Source organism: Sus scrofa, chromosome 5, assembly GCF_054392235.1.
Source record: "Sus scrofa isolate SSC_HxYL_T2T_F1_AM1 chromosome 5, Sscrofa_HxYL_maternal_Yorkshire_Landrace_v2.0, whole genome shotgun sequence".
NCBI lineage: Eukaryota > Metazoa > Chordata > Mammalia > Artiodactyla > Suidae > Sus > Sus scrofa.
Window position 1 is genome coordinate 4,104,725 of NC_139387.1, and position 14,684 is coordinate 4,119,408.

Below are 14,684 nucleotides of genomic sequence, written 5' to 3' on the forward strand. Positions count from 1 at the left end.
CTCAGCATCCTGGGCTGCCGCTTTGCTGCCTTCAGCTGAAACCGGGCAGCTGAAACCTTTTTTTTTTTTTTTTTTTTTTTTGGTCTTTGTAGGCCCGCACCTGTAGCATATGGAAGTTCCCAGGCTAGGGGTTGAATCGGAGCTACAGCTGCCTGCCTACACCACAGCCACAGCAACACCAGCTCTGAGCCGTGTCTGTGACCTACAGCATAGCTCACGGCAATGCCGGATGCTTAACCCACTGAGCAAGGCCAGGGATCGAACCTTCGACCTCATGGATACTAGTCGGGTTCATTACCACTGAGACACGATGGGAACTCTCTCTTTTTTTTTTTTTTTTTTTTGGGCCATGTTCCTGGGCCAGGGATCAAACCCAAGCCACAGCAGTTTCCAAGCCACTGCAGTGGCAATGCCAGATCCTTAATGCACTGAGCTACTCGGGAACTCCAGCTGACACCATTTTTATTGGGCTCCTTGCTATGTCCTCAGAGCCTAGGACGGTGCCTTAAAAGGAGAAGATGCTAAGACGTGGAGTTTCCGTCATGGCTCAATGGAAACGAATTTGACTAGTATCCATAACGACACAGGTTCCATCCCTGGCCTCGCTCAGTGGGTTAAGGATCTGGCATTGCCATGAACTGTGGTGTAGGCCACAGACATGGCTTGGATCCAGCATTGCTGTGGCTATGGCTATGGCTGTGGCCGGCAGCTGCAGCTCTGATTCGACCCCTAACCTGGGATATGCTGCCAGTGTGGCCCTAAAAAAGACATTTAAAAAAAAAAAAAAAAAGATGCTCTGAAGATATTTATTGAAAGACTGATGCGTATAAAGCTCTCCTGAAAGGCCTGGGCCGGGTCAGCGCAGTAACTGGAGCTGACGTCACTGCGAGCAGGAGATGCTTCCCAGGGCAAGATCAGGACCCCTCCCCGGCTCAGTCCCTGTAGCCAAGCCCCAGTTTGGCCACAGCCCTTGAGGCTGAGAAAGTGGCCGAGAGAGAATGTCTCACATCTTCAGCCCCTGCTTTATACAAGCTGGGAGCTATTCCACAGGATGGTAGGCGTTCCGCTGTGTTGGAGCAGGACTGGCAACATCTCTGGAGCTCTGGGACACAGGTTCAGTCCCTGGCCCGGCACTGTGGGTTTAGGATCCAGCATAAGCTGACACTGCAGCTTAGATCTCATCCATGGCCTCGGAACTCCGTATGCCATGGGGCATCCAAATAAGGAAAAAAGAAAAAAAAACAACAACCCAAAGAATGATTTACCTGGTATCTGGTCCTGATCATGCTCCTTGGTGGTAAGGACTATTGTGCCCATTTTATTTATTTTAGGGGTGCAGCATACGGAAGTTCCCAGGCTCGGAGTTGAATGGGAGCTGCCTGCCTTTACAGCAGCCCCAGCCACAGCACCCCCGGCTCCATCCAAGCTGCATGCATCTGCAACAAGTGCCACAGCTTGCGGCAATGCCGGATCCTTAACCCACTGAGCGAGGCCAGGGAATGAACGTGCGTCCTCATGGATGCTAGTCAGGTTCCTAACCCACCGAGCCACAACAGGAGCTCCTACTGTGCCCATTTTAAAGGCAGGTGTGTTAGTTTTCTGTAGCTGCTGAACTATTTACTGCAGACTGGCTTAAAACAACAGAAATCTAGTGTCTCACAGTTCTGGAACCAAAGTCTGAAGTCAGCGTGTCGGCAGGGCTGTGTTTCCTTGGAGGGTTCTGGGAAGGACCAGTTCCTGGCTTCTTCCAGTCTCTGGGGGCTGCAGGAGTTGCCCGGCTCCAGCCTCTGCCTCTGTGATCACAAGGCCTCCTTCTCTGGCTCTGACCCCCTGTGCCTCCCTCTTCTAAGGAGACACAGCTGCATTACAGCCCATTCAGATGTGACCCAGTAGAAACTCCTTCTCGCAATATCCTTCATTAACCATCCTTGCCCGTAAGCTAGAACTCACAGACTCTGGGGATTAAGAGGTGGCACACCTTTGGGGGCCACCCTCCAGCCCCCATGGGGTTGGGGGCGTGGAGGAGGACTGTGGGCACAGGCCAGGTGCCTCTGGGGCTGGCCTCCCTGCTCCCGCCAGGCACGAGGGGCCAGCCGCACCTTTGGGGAAGGATCTCCCGGCTGGACTGCCCGGAGGAAGGGCAGCTGATCAAGCCCAGAAGTTACAGACAGAGATGTCGGGTCTGATAGGAGACCTACCAGTGACCGAGCCTCTGGGTGGTAGGGTGCCAGGACCCCCACCCCCAGCCACCCAGGAAAGCTGCTCGGGGCTCCCAGCTTCCAGATTTATTCACCTGAAACCCATTTCCCAAGTGGACATTCTGGCACCATGCGTGACCCAGGCCCATGCCTGACTGGGGACTCACCATCCACTGTCTTGGGAGGAGGAAACAGCGACTGAGAATGTGGACAGGGTTCCTCGGGCCTTTTTGGAGCTCAGCGGAGGCGCCTGGCCCAGCCAGAGGCCCGGAGGACTTCCTGGAGGCGGCGGTAGGGCAACTCGGTGTCGTAGGGTGAAGAGGGGCCATGAGGTGCACGGAGTGGGTTTTTGGTGCAGCGGGGACTGTGGAGACGGACTGGAGCTTCCAGAGCACGGCCCTGCCTGCGGAGCGCGGCTCCCGGCCTCGTCCCCTTCCTGCCGTCAGCGGGGCCGCGCGCGCGGGTGTCGAGCGCCCCCTGGCGGCGTCCCGCGCGGTTGGGACGCGGTGGGGGCGTTGCTGGGAGTGAATGGCTGGACTCAGCCAGGCGGACTCACCCAGGTTCTGTTTGAATCAGAAGAAGGAGAATGACCTTCCAGAGGAGGAACACGTTTGAGCATATAATTTCGAAATATTTATCTTGATACTAACGCAGTCATAAAGCAGTCCTCATTTACAATGAAGAGATTCTCACCTGTGGAGGGATGGGGACGCCTTGCGGGCACACGCATGCTCTGATGTGAAATCTTTGCTCCCTTGGCTCCCGCCCCTCCCCCCACTACGCCGATCACCTCCCCACAGGTCCTCCTGCTTCTGGCCCTCCCCTTATGTGACCTCAGGAGGGACCCAGTGTGGACACGTGTGTCCAAAACATCGCCGGGCTTAGAAGGAAACAAACCCACAAGTGGATGGAGAAAGTCCCCCGCCTCTGGAAGGTCAGGAGAAGGGCCTTTGAGCTTCCTGGCGACCAAGCACAGGAGAAGCAGATGCCCTTTCTCTGACTGGTTCAGTGCACAGGAATGGTGAAGAGTCAAAGGTGAAAGATTCCCGACTCCCCAGGATTCCTGGGATCCCAAAGTTCCCCCAGCATGGATACGGTTTTTTGTTTTTTTGTTTGTTTTTTGGTCTTTTTGCCTGTTCTTGAGCTGCTCCTGTGGCATGTGGAGGTTCCCAGGCTAAGGGTCTAATCAGAGATGTAGCCGCCAGCCTACACCACAGCCACAGCAATGCAGGACCTGAGCCGTGTCTGTAACCTACACCACAGCTCAAGGCAATGCCAGATCCTTAACCCGCTGAGAAAGGCCAGGGATCGAACCCACAACCTCATGGTTCCTAGTCAGATTCGTTAACCACTGAGCCACGATGGGATATCCCCAGAGTGGATACAAGAGCACAGTGGGCAAACTCCAGCTCAGTGGATGGATCTTCGAGGGGTCATGTTTCTTCTGCTGGTGATGAGCAGCTCCGGGGAGGAAGTGGTGGTGGTAGTGGGGGGTGTATCCTCAGGGAATCCTAGAATATTATCGCCCTGGAGATGGGAAAACCGAGGCAGGGAAGAGGGGAAGGGATGCGGCCGAAGTCACGCAGGCCAATTGTACAGATGTTTACCTGCAAGCTGGATCCATTGAAACACTGGGCTCTAGGCCTGAGTCCCGCCAGCCCTCTGCGTCCCTTAGGAAGAGGGAGAAGGCGTGTGGGCGGAACTCGCTCACACCACCGCCAGGCCAGCCTGGCTCCGGGCTTTGCATCTCAGATGATGCACGATTTCACATCACATGAAATAGCCAGGTCACATGGTCCCTAGATGGTGGATGACAGTTCTTGGAACCCGGTCTGATTCTGTCCTGAATTAAGGAGGCTGTCGCTGTTGTTGTTGCTGTTGTTTGTTTTTTTAGGGCCTCACCTGTAGCATATGGAAGTTCCTAGGCTAGGGATTGAATACAAGCTGCAGCTGCTAGCCTACACCACAGCCCGGATCCTTAACCCACTGAGCAAGGCCAGGGATCGAACCCACAGCCTCATGGCTCCTAGCTGGATTCGTGTCCGCTGTGCCATGATGGGAACTCCCAAATCTTGATGTTTAAGGGTCTTCTTAACCACTCCTGGAGACCCTCGGCTACAGCCAGACAAGGGCCTAGAGGAGCAAATCTGTGTCACCCCTGCTCAAAACCCACCCCTAGCCCCTTGGCCATTCGCCACACCCCCCCAGTACCTCCCCTGCCCCCCAGCCAGGGCCACAAGCTCAGCCACCAGAGAGCCAAGAAGGGGATGCCATGTGGAGAGAAAACTGGCAAGAGGGGCCAGGGCCCCGGGGAGCCTGTGCCAGGTCTAGAGAGTCCTCCGCTCCAGCCAGTTAGTTTTTCAAGTCAAGTCAGAAATACAGATGTTTTAAAAATGGAAATCACCCCGTTTTCTTCCTTCCTTTCTTTCTTGCCGTGCCTGAAGCATGTGGAAGCATTCCTAGGCCGGGGATCGAACCCACCCCACAGCAGTGACAATGCCAGATCCTGAACCGCTACACCACCAGAGCACTCTGAAATCAGCCCCTTTTTATTTTGTAAAAATTTTATTTATTTTTTGGCCGCGCCTGTGGCCTAGGGATGTTCCCAGGCCAGGGATCAAATCCAAACCGCAGCTGCGACGCACACCACGGCTGTGGCAAAGCCGGATCCTTAACCCCCTGCACCACACCAAGAATGCCATCACCACATTTTTGAGATTGGCAACTCATTTACACATGTTTGAGGTATAACTGACATATAATAAACCATACATACAGAACATTGTACGATCTGGAGAATTCTGACACATATATGAAGTTTGACATATGTGTATATGTGTGTGTGTGTATATATGTGTATGTGTATATTTTTGACTCCACCTCTGCAATCAAGATAATGACATTTCCATCAACCTCAAAGTCAAGTTGAAGGACATCAACCCCCCCCTTTTCTTTGTCTTTTTAGGGCCACACCTGTGGCATATGGATGTTCCCAGGGTAGGGGTCTATTGGGAGCTGAAGCTGCCGGCCTACACCACAGCCACAGCAACGCCGGATCCGAGCCACGTCTGCGACCTATACCACAGCTCATGGCAATGCTGGATCCTTAACCTACTGAGCAGGGCCAGGGATCGAACCTGAAACCTCATGGTTCCTAGTCGGATTCCTTTCTGCGGCACTGCAACGGGAACTCCAACCCGTACCTCTTTGTAACCCCTCCTTCTACCCCACCCCCAGCCGACACAGGAATGCTCTGTCACTATAGAGAAAATGGCATTGTTTGAATTTCTTGTGAATGGAATCCCATGGATTGTTCTCTTTTTTGCCTGGTTTCTTTTACTCAGTACAATTATTTTGCGTTTCCTCCAGGAGGCGACATGTGTGGAGTTGCTTCCTTGTTACTGCTGAGCGGTACTCCATCGTCTGCAGGTGCAATTTGCTGATCTGTTCGCCTGAGGTGGACAATGGGTTGTTTGCACTTTTTTCCTGTTAACCGTTGCACAGAGAGCTTCCAGGAGCATTCCTGAGCATGTCTCGGTGTGAACGCGCTCTTGCGCAATTCCTGGGAGTGAAAGGGCTGGGTCACGTGGAAGGCATAACATCATAAGAAACTGCCAAATTGTTTTCCAAAGTGGATGTACAGCCCCCCAGCCCCACCAGCAGCCTACGAGCCTTCCGGTCCCTCTGTATCCCTGCCGATACTTGGACCGGTGGGTTGAATTTGGCCATCCTGCTGTGTGTGCCGTGGTGCCTCCTTACGAAAGCTCACTTCCTAACGATGGCCGCTGCTGTGCGTCTCATCACTGCTCATTTGTCATCCCTATATCTTCCTTGGGGAGAGGTTTATGCAAATCTTCAGCCCATTAAATGAAAATTGGGTTGTCTGTGTTCTTATCCAGTCATCGTGTTCTTTTTGTGCTTTAGACAGTACAGTTTCAATGGGGGCACTATTGCTCCCAAGGGGGTGAGAATTGGTTCTTTTTTCTTGTTATGGCCGCACCTGCATCATGTGGAAATTTCCAGGCAAGGGGTTGAATGGGGACTGCAGCTGCTGCCAGCTGGCCGGCCCCACACCTACAGCAATGCTGGATCCAAGCCACATAGGCAACCTACCCAGAAACTTGCTGCACCGCTGGATCCTTAACCTCCCGAGCGAGGCCAGGGAGAGAACCCACATCCTCACGACACTATGTCAGGTCCCTCACTCACTGAGCCACAACAAGAGTGAAAAAAATCACACTTATTTACATAGAAAGTATGAACATACACAGAGTACAGAAGCAGATATCTGAACTACTAAAATTTCATGGGGGCAATTAGGAAAAAAAATGCCTGGTGAGTTCCCCAGTGGCTCAGTGGGTTAAGGATCCAGGATTATCACTGCTGTGGCTTGGGTTACTGCTGTGGCGAGGGTTCCATCCCTGGCCTGGGAGGGAGGGGTGAAAAAATGCCAAGAAACCTTGTGTATACAGGTCATTTCTTGGATGTATATTTTGCAAAGAGCAAAAATTTTAGTTCCCATTGTGGCTCAGCAGGTTAAAAACCCAACTAGTACCCATGAAGATGTGGGTTCAATCCCTGGCCTGGCTCAGTCAGTTAAAAGATCCAGCATTGGGAGTTCCTGTCATGGCACAGTGGTTAACGAATCTGACTAGGAACCATGAGGTTGTGGGTTCGATCCCTGGCCTTGCTCAGTGGGTTAAGGATCTAGCATTGCCGTGAGCTGTGGTGTAGGTCGCAGATGCAGCTCGGATCCTGCATTGCTGTGGGCTGTGGCATAGGCCAGCAGCTACAGCTCCGATTGGACCCCTAGCCTGGGAACCTCCATATGCCACAGGAGTGGCCCCAGAAAAGGCAAAAAGACAAAAAGAAAAAAAAAAAAGAAAAAAAAATATCCAGCATTGCTTCAAGCTGTGGTGTTAGGTCGAAGTCGTGGCTTATGTCTGGCAGTGCTATGGCTGTGGTGTAGGCCGGCAGCTGTAGCTCCAATTTCACCCCTAGCCTGGGAACCTCCACATGCTGCAGGTGCGGTCCTAAAAAAGAGACAGGAAAATTTAAATTTGGCTAAAGTCCAATTCATCAATTCTTCCTTTTATAGATGGTTTGTGCTTTCTGTGTACTAGTCTAGATACGTTTGCCTTGATGACTCAGGTTCACTGAGATTTTCTCCTCTTTCCTCCTGGAACTTTCTTAGAGTTAACTGTTCCATGTAAATCTATGATCCATTTCAGAGACCAAAAGGATTAATTGTTGTGTATTATGTGGCCTTGCTCTGTTGACTTGCTTCTGGGAGAGCTCAGTGAGAGTCAAAATTCAATTTTTTGGCATCTGGACACCCAGATGAACCCAATGCTATTTATTTATTTATTTGTTTTATTATTTAGTCTTTTTGCCATTTCTAGGGCCGCTCCCAGGGCATATGGAGGTTCCCAGGCTAAGGGTCTAAGGTTCCCAGGCTAAGGGTCTAATCGGAGCTGTAGCCACCAGCCTACGCCAGAGCCACAGCCATGAGGGATCCGAGCCACGTCTGCGACCTACACCAGGGCTTACGGCAACACCGGATCCTTAAGCCACTGATCGAGGCCAGGGATCGAACCTGCAACCTCATGGTTCCTAGTTGGATTTGTTAACCTCTGAGCCACGATGGGAACTCCGACCCAATGCTATTTATTGAGACCCTTTTCTTTCCCCTCTGAGTTGCTTGGCATTTTGACCTCTGTTGAAAATCAATTGACTGTATATATGTGGGTCTATTTCTGGATTTTTAGTCCTGTTCCAATTAACTCCATTTTTTTTTTCTTTTTTGCTATTTTAGGGCCGCAGCTGTGACATACGGAGGTTCCCAGGCTAGGGGTCAATTTGGAACTGTAGCCACCAGCCTCCACCACAACCACAGCAACTCAGGATCTGAGCTGTGTCCACAACCTACACCACAGCTCACGGCAATGCAGGATCTTTAACCCACTGAGGGAGGCCAGGGATGGAACCCACATCCTCATGGATTCTAGTCGGGTTCGTTAACCGCTGTCACTCAAGTATTTTTAATATATTCTGTGGACCAAAGAGTAGGCCATCTTTGGTGTGCCTGCCATGGGCCCTGCCTGTCCTCTCTCTCCCATGTAGCCCTCCTTGCCTACCCAGCCAGGCACCTCCTGCCTCAGGGCCTCAGCTCCACCTCCATCCTGGCCCAGAACCCTCTCCCCCAAAATGATCTGTCAGTGTCTCCTTCTCCTAGAGGAGACTCCTGCTTGCAAGCAACCCCTGGCCCCAGGGTGGCTTCGCTCTGCTGACTTGATTCTGGGAGAAGTCGGTGAGGTCGACAGGCCCTGAATCACCCAGGTTGTATGGACACAGGTGAAGGCGGGGTTTTCTCTATGTGAGCCGGATCCGACTTCAGTTTGGGGTATGGCACTAGAGCTGCTGTGTGGACGTGGCCAGAGGGGAGGAGCGTGGAGGTCCCAGCCAGCACACGGACCCACCGGCCACATACACTGCTTGCTGTCCCAGCATCAAAATGATCCCACCCTTCGAAAGCAGCACCAGCAAGAAGGAAGCTTAGCCCTGGTTGGCCTCCCTCTGGGGTCTCAGGTGGTGGGACTCAAGGGCAGTAGGAACTGGGTGTTCTGAGGGAGTATAGTGAGCTGCTAGTGCCCCCTCCCCATTGCTGGAGGAGCTGGCCCTGTCCCTGGGGGTCACTCCCTTCTGTCATCAACCCCTCCGGCCAGCAGGGGCTTGCAAACTCCTCCCGTGGTGGCACAGTGCTCACCCACACCCTGGTTCCCTGGAACATCCAGTGACTCCATGTGAGTTTATTGATCACCTACTATGTGCTGGCTCTGGACCACATAGTGGGGCTATAAAAGTGAGCAAACAGACATGTCCCTGCTCTCGGGGCCCCAGGTTGGCAGGGGAGTAAGGGAGTAATCAAGAAGTCACGCCTCCGTGAGTTCCCTGGTGGCTCAGTGGAGTAAGGGCCTGGCATTGTTGCTGCCATGGCGCAGGTTCAATCCCTGGCTCATATGCCATGGTTGCAGCCAAAAAAAGAGTCACTTCCTGAATCAGTCGTTGTGAACTGAGGTGGGTGCTCTGAAGTCAGCACTGGGTCAGGGCGCAAACAGGGTTCCAAGCCATCCGATGAGACAGGAGCTGGACCTGGTTCAAGGATGCCTGGGGGTTTCCCTGGGGAAGTGATGGCTGCGCTGGATGAGAAGGATGGGAAAGGAGAATGTTCCATGGTAGGTCCTGCAGCCGGAAGGGTGGTGGCCCAGTGAGAGAGAGAAAGAAGGCCAGTGCGCAGGAGGGCTGCGGTGAGGAAGGGGACACGAGGGGGCCTCCAGGCCAGGACTTGGGCCTGTATCCCAGGCCACGGAAAGGCGCCGTGCTAAGCAGGGGAGCAACTCATTTAGATCGTTTAGATAGCAGTGTTGCAAAAATCACCTTGCTCCTGATTCAACACCCAGCTGGCAAAGAACATGCTGCTAAGAGAAATTTGAATGTGACTGGTGTTTGGAAAGGATCAGAGGATTAATACTATTCCATTAGGGGTGATGATTAACCTTCATTTCATTAAGGGTGGTTATGGTGAAAAATATCTTTTTTTTTTTTTTTGGTTTGTTTTTAGGGCTGCACCTGCTGGCATATGGAAGTTCCCAGGCTAGGGGTCAAATCGAATCAGAGATCGAGCCAAGTCTGCCTCCTGCATCACAGCTCATGGCAACACCAGATCCTTAACCCACTCAGAGAGGCCAGGGATTGAACCTGCATGCTCATGGATGCTAGTCAGGTTCATCACCACTGAGCCACAACGGGAACTCTGAAAAATATCCATTATTATTATTATTATTATTTTGTTTTTTTGCCATTTCTTTGGCCGCTCCTGCGGCATATGGAGGTTCCCAGGCTAGGGGTTGAATCGGAGCTGTAGCTGCCAGCCTACTCCAGAGCCACAGCAACGCAGGATCCGAGCCGCGTCTGCGACCTACACCACAGCTCACAGCAATGCCAGATCCTTAACCCACTGAGCAAGGCCAGGGATCGAACCCGCAACCTCACGGTTCCTAGTCGGATTCGTTAACCACTGCGCCACGACGGGAACTCCTCCTTCATTTTTTTTAAGTCAATGCATGTATTTAAGTTTTTAGGAATCAACAATAACCATGTCTGAAACTGACTTTAAAATATTAAGGACAAAGAAAGAAAAAAGCCAAGATATTAACCATGTTTAACTCTGGGTGAAAAATACAAGGAGTGTGCATTATACTATTTACTTGACTTTTGGGTTTATTAGAAATATTTAATATTAAACAGAAAAAAATAATAACAAAGAAAAAAGGGGAGTTCTCGTGATGGCTCAGTGGTTAACGAATCCAACTAGGAACCATGAGGTTGCTGGTTCGATCCATGCCCTTGCTCAGTGGGTTTAGGATCTGGTGTTGCCATGAGCTGTGGTGTAGGTCGCAGATGCGGCTCGGATCCCGTGTTGCTGTGGCTCTGGCGTAGGCTGGCGGCTACAGCTCCGATTCGACCCCTAGCCTGGGAACCTCCATATGCCACGGAAGTGGCCCTAGAAAAGGCAAAAAAAGACAAAAGAAAAGAAAAAAGGAAAGAGAAACAGATCAATAACAGAAAGAGAGGCAGATAGGCAGATAGAAAGATCGCTCTGGTTGTCCAGGCTGGGTTGGAGGGGCCAGGCCTCCCAGGCTGGGACACCCCATGAAAAGGTTGTCCATTGCAAGTGAATTCTAAAATGACCACCAGTAGCCTTATATAATCTTCTCCCTGGGGCTGTGACCTACAGATATGATGGGATATCATTCCCATCATTATGTTAGATGGCAAAAGTAATTTTGCAGGTGTAATTAAGGTCCCTAATTGGTTGAGTTCATCTCTCTTTGATTTGGGTGGGCCAGACCTAATCAGGTGGATCTTCACAGGAGGAATCTTAAAATCAAGGAAATCAGAGAGATAAGCTCCGGTGGCCTTGAAGGCACAGACTCCATGAGTGTTCGATATCTGCTAGGAAATGCATTCTTCCCACAACATGAGCCTGGAAAAGGACCTGGAGCCTCAAATGAGACGACAGCCCCTGGCGCCACCAGGATTTCAGCTTGTGAGACTCTGAGCAGAGAGCCCAGTTATGCTGGGCCTGAACTTCTGACCCCCAACAACTGTGAGACAACAAGCCACTCGGTTTGTGATGGTTTGCTACATAGCAACAGATAACAAGTACACCCTTAAAAGAGTTTGGGTCGGAGTTCCCACTGTGGTGCAGAGGAAATGAACCTGATTAGTATCCATGAGGATGTGGGTTCAATCCCTGAACTTGCTCAGTGGGTTAAGGATCCGGTGTTGCCATGAGCTGTGGTGTAGGTCACAGACACAGCTCAGATCCCGCGTTGCTGTGGCTGTGGTGTAGGCCGGCAGCTGGAGCTCTGATTCTACCCCTAGCCTGGGAACTTCCATATGCTGCGGGTGCAGCCATTAAAAAAAAAAAAAAAAGGAAGTGCCTCAAAGGGCTGATGGGGGAGGGAAGGCTGGTGTCCTGAAATTGGGGAAGGGAGAGACCTCAGGACGATGGGCAGAGGCTCAAGCCCCACTGCAAAGACACCCTGAGTTCCAGGGTTGGCTCAGACCAGCCCTGGACCCACCCCTGCAGCCGAGGAAGTGCTGTGCTCGGGCAGACAGGCCAGGTCAAGTGCTTACCCTACAAGGCCTGAAACAGGGGCCAAGTGGGCCCCAGAGGAAAATCCAGGCCGTGGTAAGACAGAGATGGAATAGATGCTTCGTCCACCAAAGCAGGGGTTGAACTGTGGCCACTCAGTGTCCCCCACAGATATGGCTCCCCAGAACCTGGGCCTGTGAGGGACTTTATGGGAAAAGTCCTTGCAGCAGTGACCGAGTTAAGGCTCTTGAGATGAAAGCATCCTTAGGGTGGGCCCGGAATCCAGCGTCCAGGACCCTTGTAATAAGGAGGCAGAGGGAGATCTGAGCCACAGAGACATAGAGGGCAGGGGGCCATGTGACAACAGAGGCAGAGCCTGGAGTGACACAGCTCCGAGCTAAGGAGGCCTGGAGCCACAGGAGCTGGAAGAGGCAGGAAGGAGCGCAGCCCTGCCCACATCTCGAGTTCTGATTTCTGGCTTCTAGAACCGTGAGGGAATCCACTTCTGTTGGAAACCCCCCCGTTTGTGGTCGTTAGGGACGGCAGACACAGGAAACGAACACATCACCCCAGTCTGGTTATGAAGCCCCATAAGTAGCACCTGGTTGTAACGCCCGAGGGCTGAGAGTCTACATGGAGGCTGGGCCTCAAACACACCAAGATGTTCCCTCTAATTCAGCCCCTTACCTGTCACTCCCAGGAGGCTCCAATTCCCCAGCACCTCTCTCAGAAAGGACAGCTGTGGGTGTGAACAGCTGCTGGACTCTGAACGTGCTGCAACGAGCCTTCACAAAGTAGGTGTTAGATAAACCTATCAGGAGTTCCCTGGTGGTTCAGTGGGTTAGGGATCCAGGGTTGTCTCTGCTGTGGCTCAGTTTTGATCTCTGGCCTGGGGGACTTCTGCATGCCACGGACATGCCCCCCCCCAAAAGGATAAATATATCAATATGACTGAAATGAGACCCAAATGTATAAACATAATCACTTCCTTCTTCTGAAGGCTCAGGGGCAAAATCCCAGCTGTGCTGCACCCTGGCCCTGTGAATAAGCCGCTTGGCATCTCTGAGCTTCTGTCTTCAAACCTGTAAATTGGGAATGAGAACAGTGCAGTCAGAGTGAGGGTTAAATGAGCTGCATACATCAAACTTGGCACAGCGCTGGGTGTGCAGGAAGTGCTGTCTCAGGAGTTCCTGCTGTGGCTCAGAGGGTTAAGAACCCAACATAATGTCCGTGAAGATGGGGGTTCGATCCCTGGCCTCACTCAGTTTAGGATCCGGTGTTGTCGGAAGTTGCGGTGTAGTCAGACTCGGCTCGGATCCTGTGTTGCTGTGGCTGTGAGAAGGCCGGCAGCTGCATCTCTGATGCAGTGCCTGGCCTGGGAATTTCCATATGCTGCAGGTGCAGCCCAAAAAGGGAAAAAAACAAAACAAAACAGGGAGTTCCTGTTGTGGAGCAGTGGTTAACGAATCCAACTAGGAACCATGAGGTTGCAAGTTCGATCCCTGCCCTTGCTCAGTGGGGTAAGGATCCGGCGTTGCCGTGAGCTGTGGTGTAGGTCGCAGACGTGGCTCGTATCCCGAGTTGCTGGGGCTGTCGTGTAGGCTGGCAGCTACAGCTCCAATTGTGCCCCTAGCCTGAGAACCTCCATATGTTTCAGGCAGCCCTAAAAAGACAAACACACACACACACACACACACACACACACACACACACACACACACACACACACAACGAAAAAACAGAAGTGCAGGCTCCCTCCTCCTCCCCACTGCCCCCTGTGGACAATGACCCACACTGGGCCTGGGAAGACAGGGGCTTCCAGCATTTGTCGGCCTCAGTCACTTCTGCTTTTGCAGGTTCTGCCCATGCCACCCCAGTCGTGAACGTACCCAAACAGGAATACAATATGCCTGTGGCATGTGGAAGTTCCCGGGCCAGGGATTAAACCTGTTCCACAGCAGCAACCTAAGCCACAGTAGCGACCATGTCAGGTTCTTAACCCACTGCACCACCAGGGAACTCCTTAAATATGATTTTTCCCAGAAAATATCCTGAAAGTATTTTTATAAATTTTTTTTGTTTTTTGTTTTGTCTTTTTTGGGCCGCGCCCACGGCCTATGGAGTTTCCTAGGCTAGAGGACCCGTCGGAGCTGTAGCCACCAGTCAACACCATAGCCACAGCAGCACAGGATTCAAGCCACATCTTCGACCTACACCACAGCTCATGGCAACAGTGGACCCTTAACACACTGAGCAGCAGGGCCAGGGATTGAACCCTCGTACTCATGGATGCCAGTCGGGTTCGTTAACCGCTGAGCCATGATGGGAACTCCAGGCTTTTTTACAGTTTTGCTCTTGAATTGCCTTGGCTCCTTGGCTCTGCCTTTTATGACCTCAGAGAAGATATCTAACCTCTCTGGGTCTCAGCTGCTCGTCTGTGAAAGACGATAATAATGTTCCCAAGTCGTGTGATTCAGTGTCAGCATCTGTAAAGTCATAAAACGGCGCCTGGCACGGAGCGAGTCCTGCACACACGTCTGCTCAAGAAGATAAAATACCAGCAGCTTTAAATTTCTGATTTCTTATCAGTGACCCTGAATTCTCAGAATTCTTGCCCCTTGAGGCTTCTCAACTGTCGTGAGACTTATTTTTTTATTTTTTTTTCCTTTCTAGGGCCACACCTGCAGCATATGGAAGTTCCCAGGCTAGGGGTCAAATCAGAGCTACAGCTGCCGGCCTATGGCACAGCCACAGCAACGCCAGATCTGAACCACATCTGCGATCTACCCTGCAGCTTGTGGCAACACCGGATCCTTAACCCACTG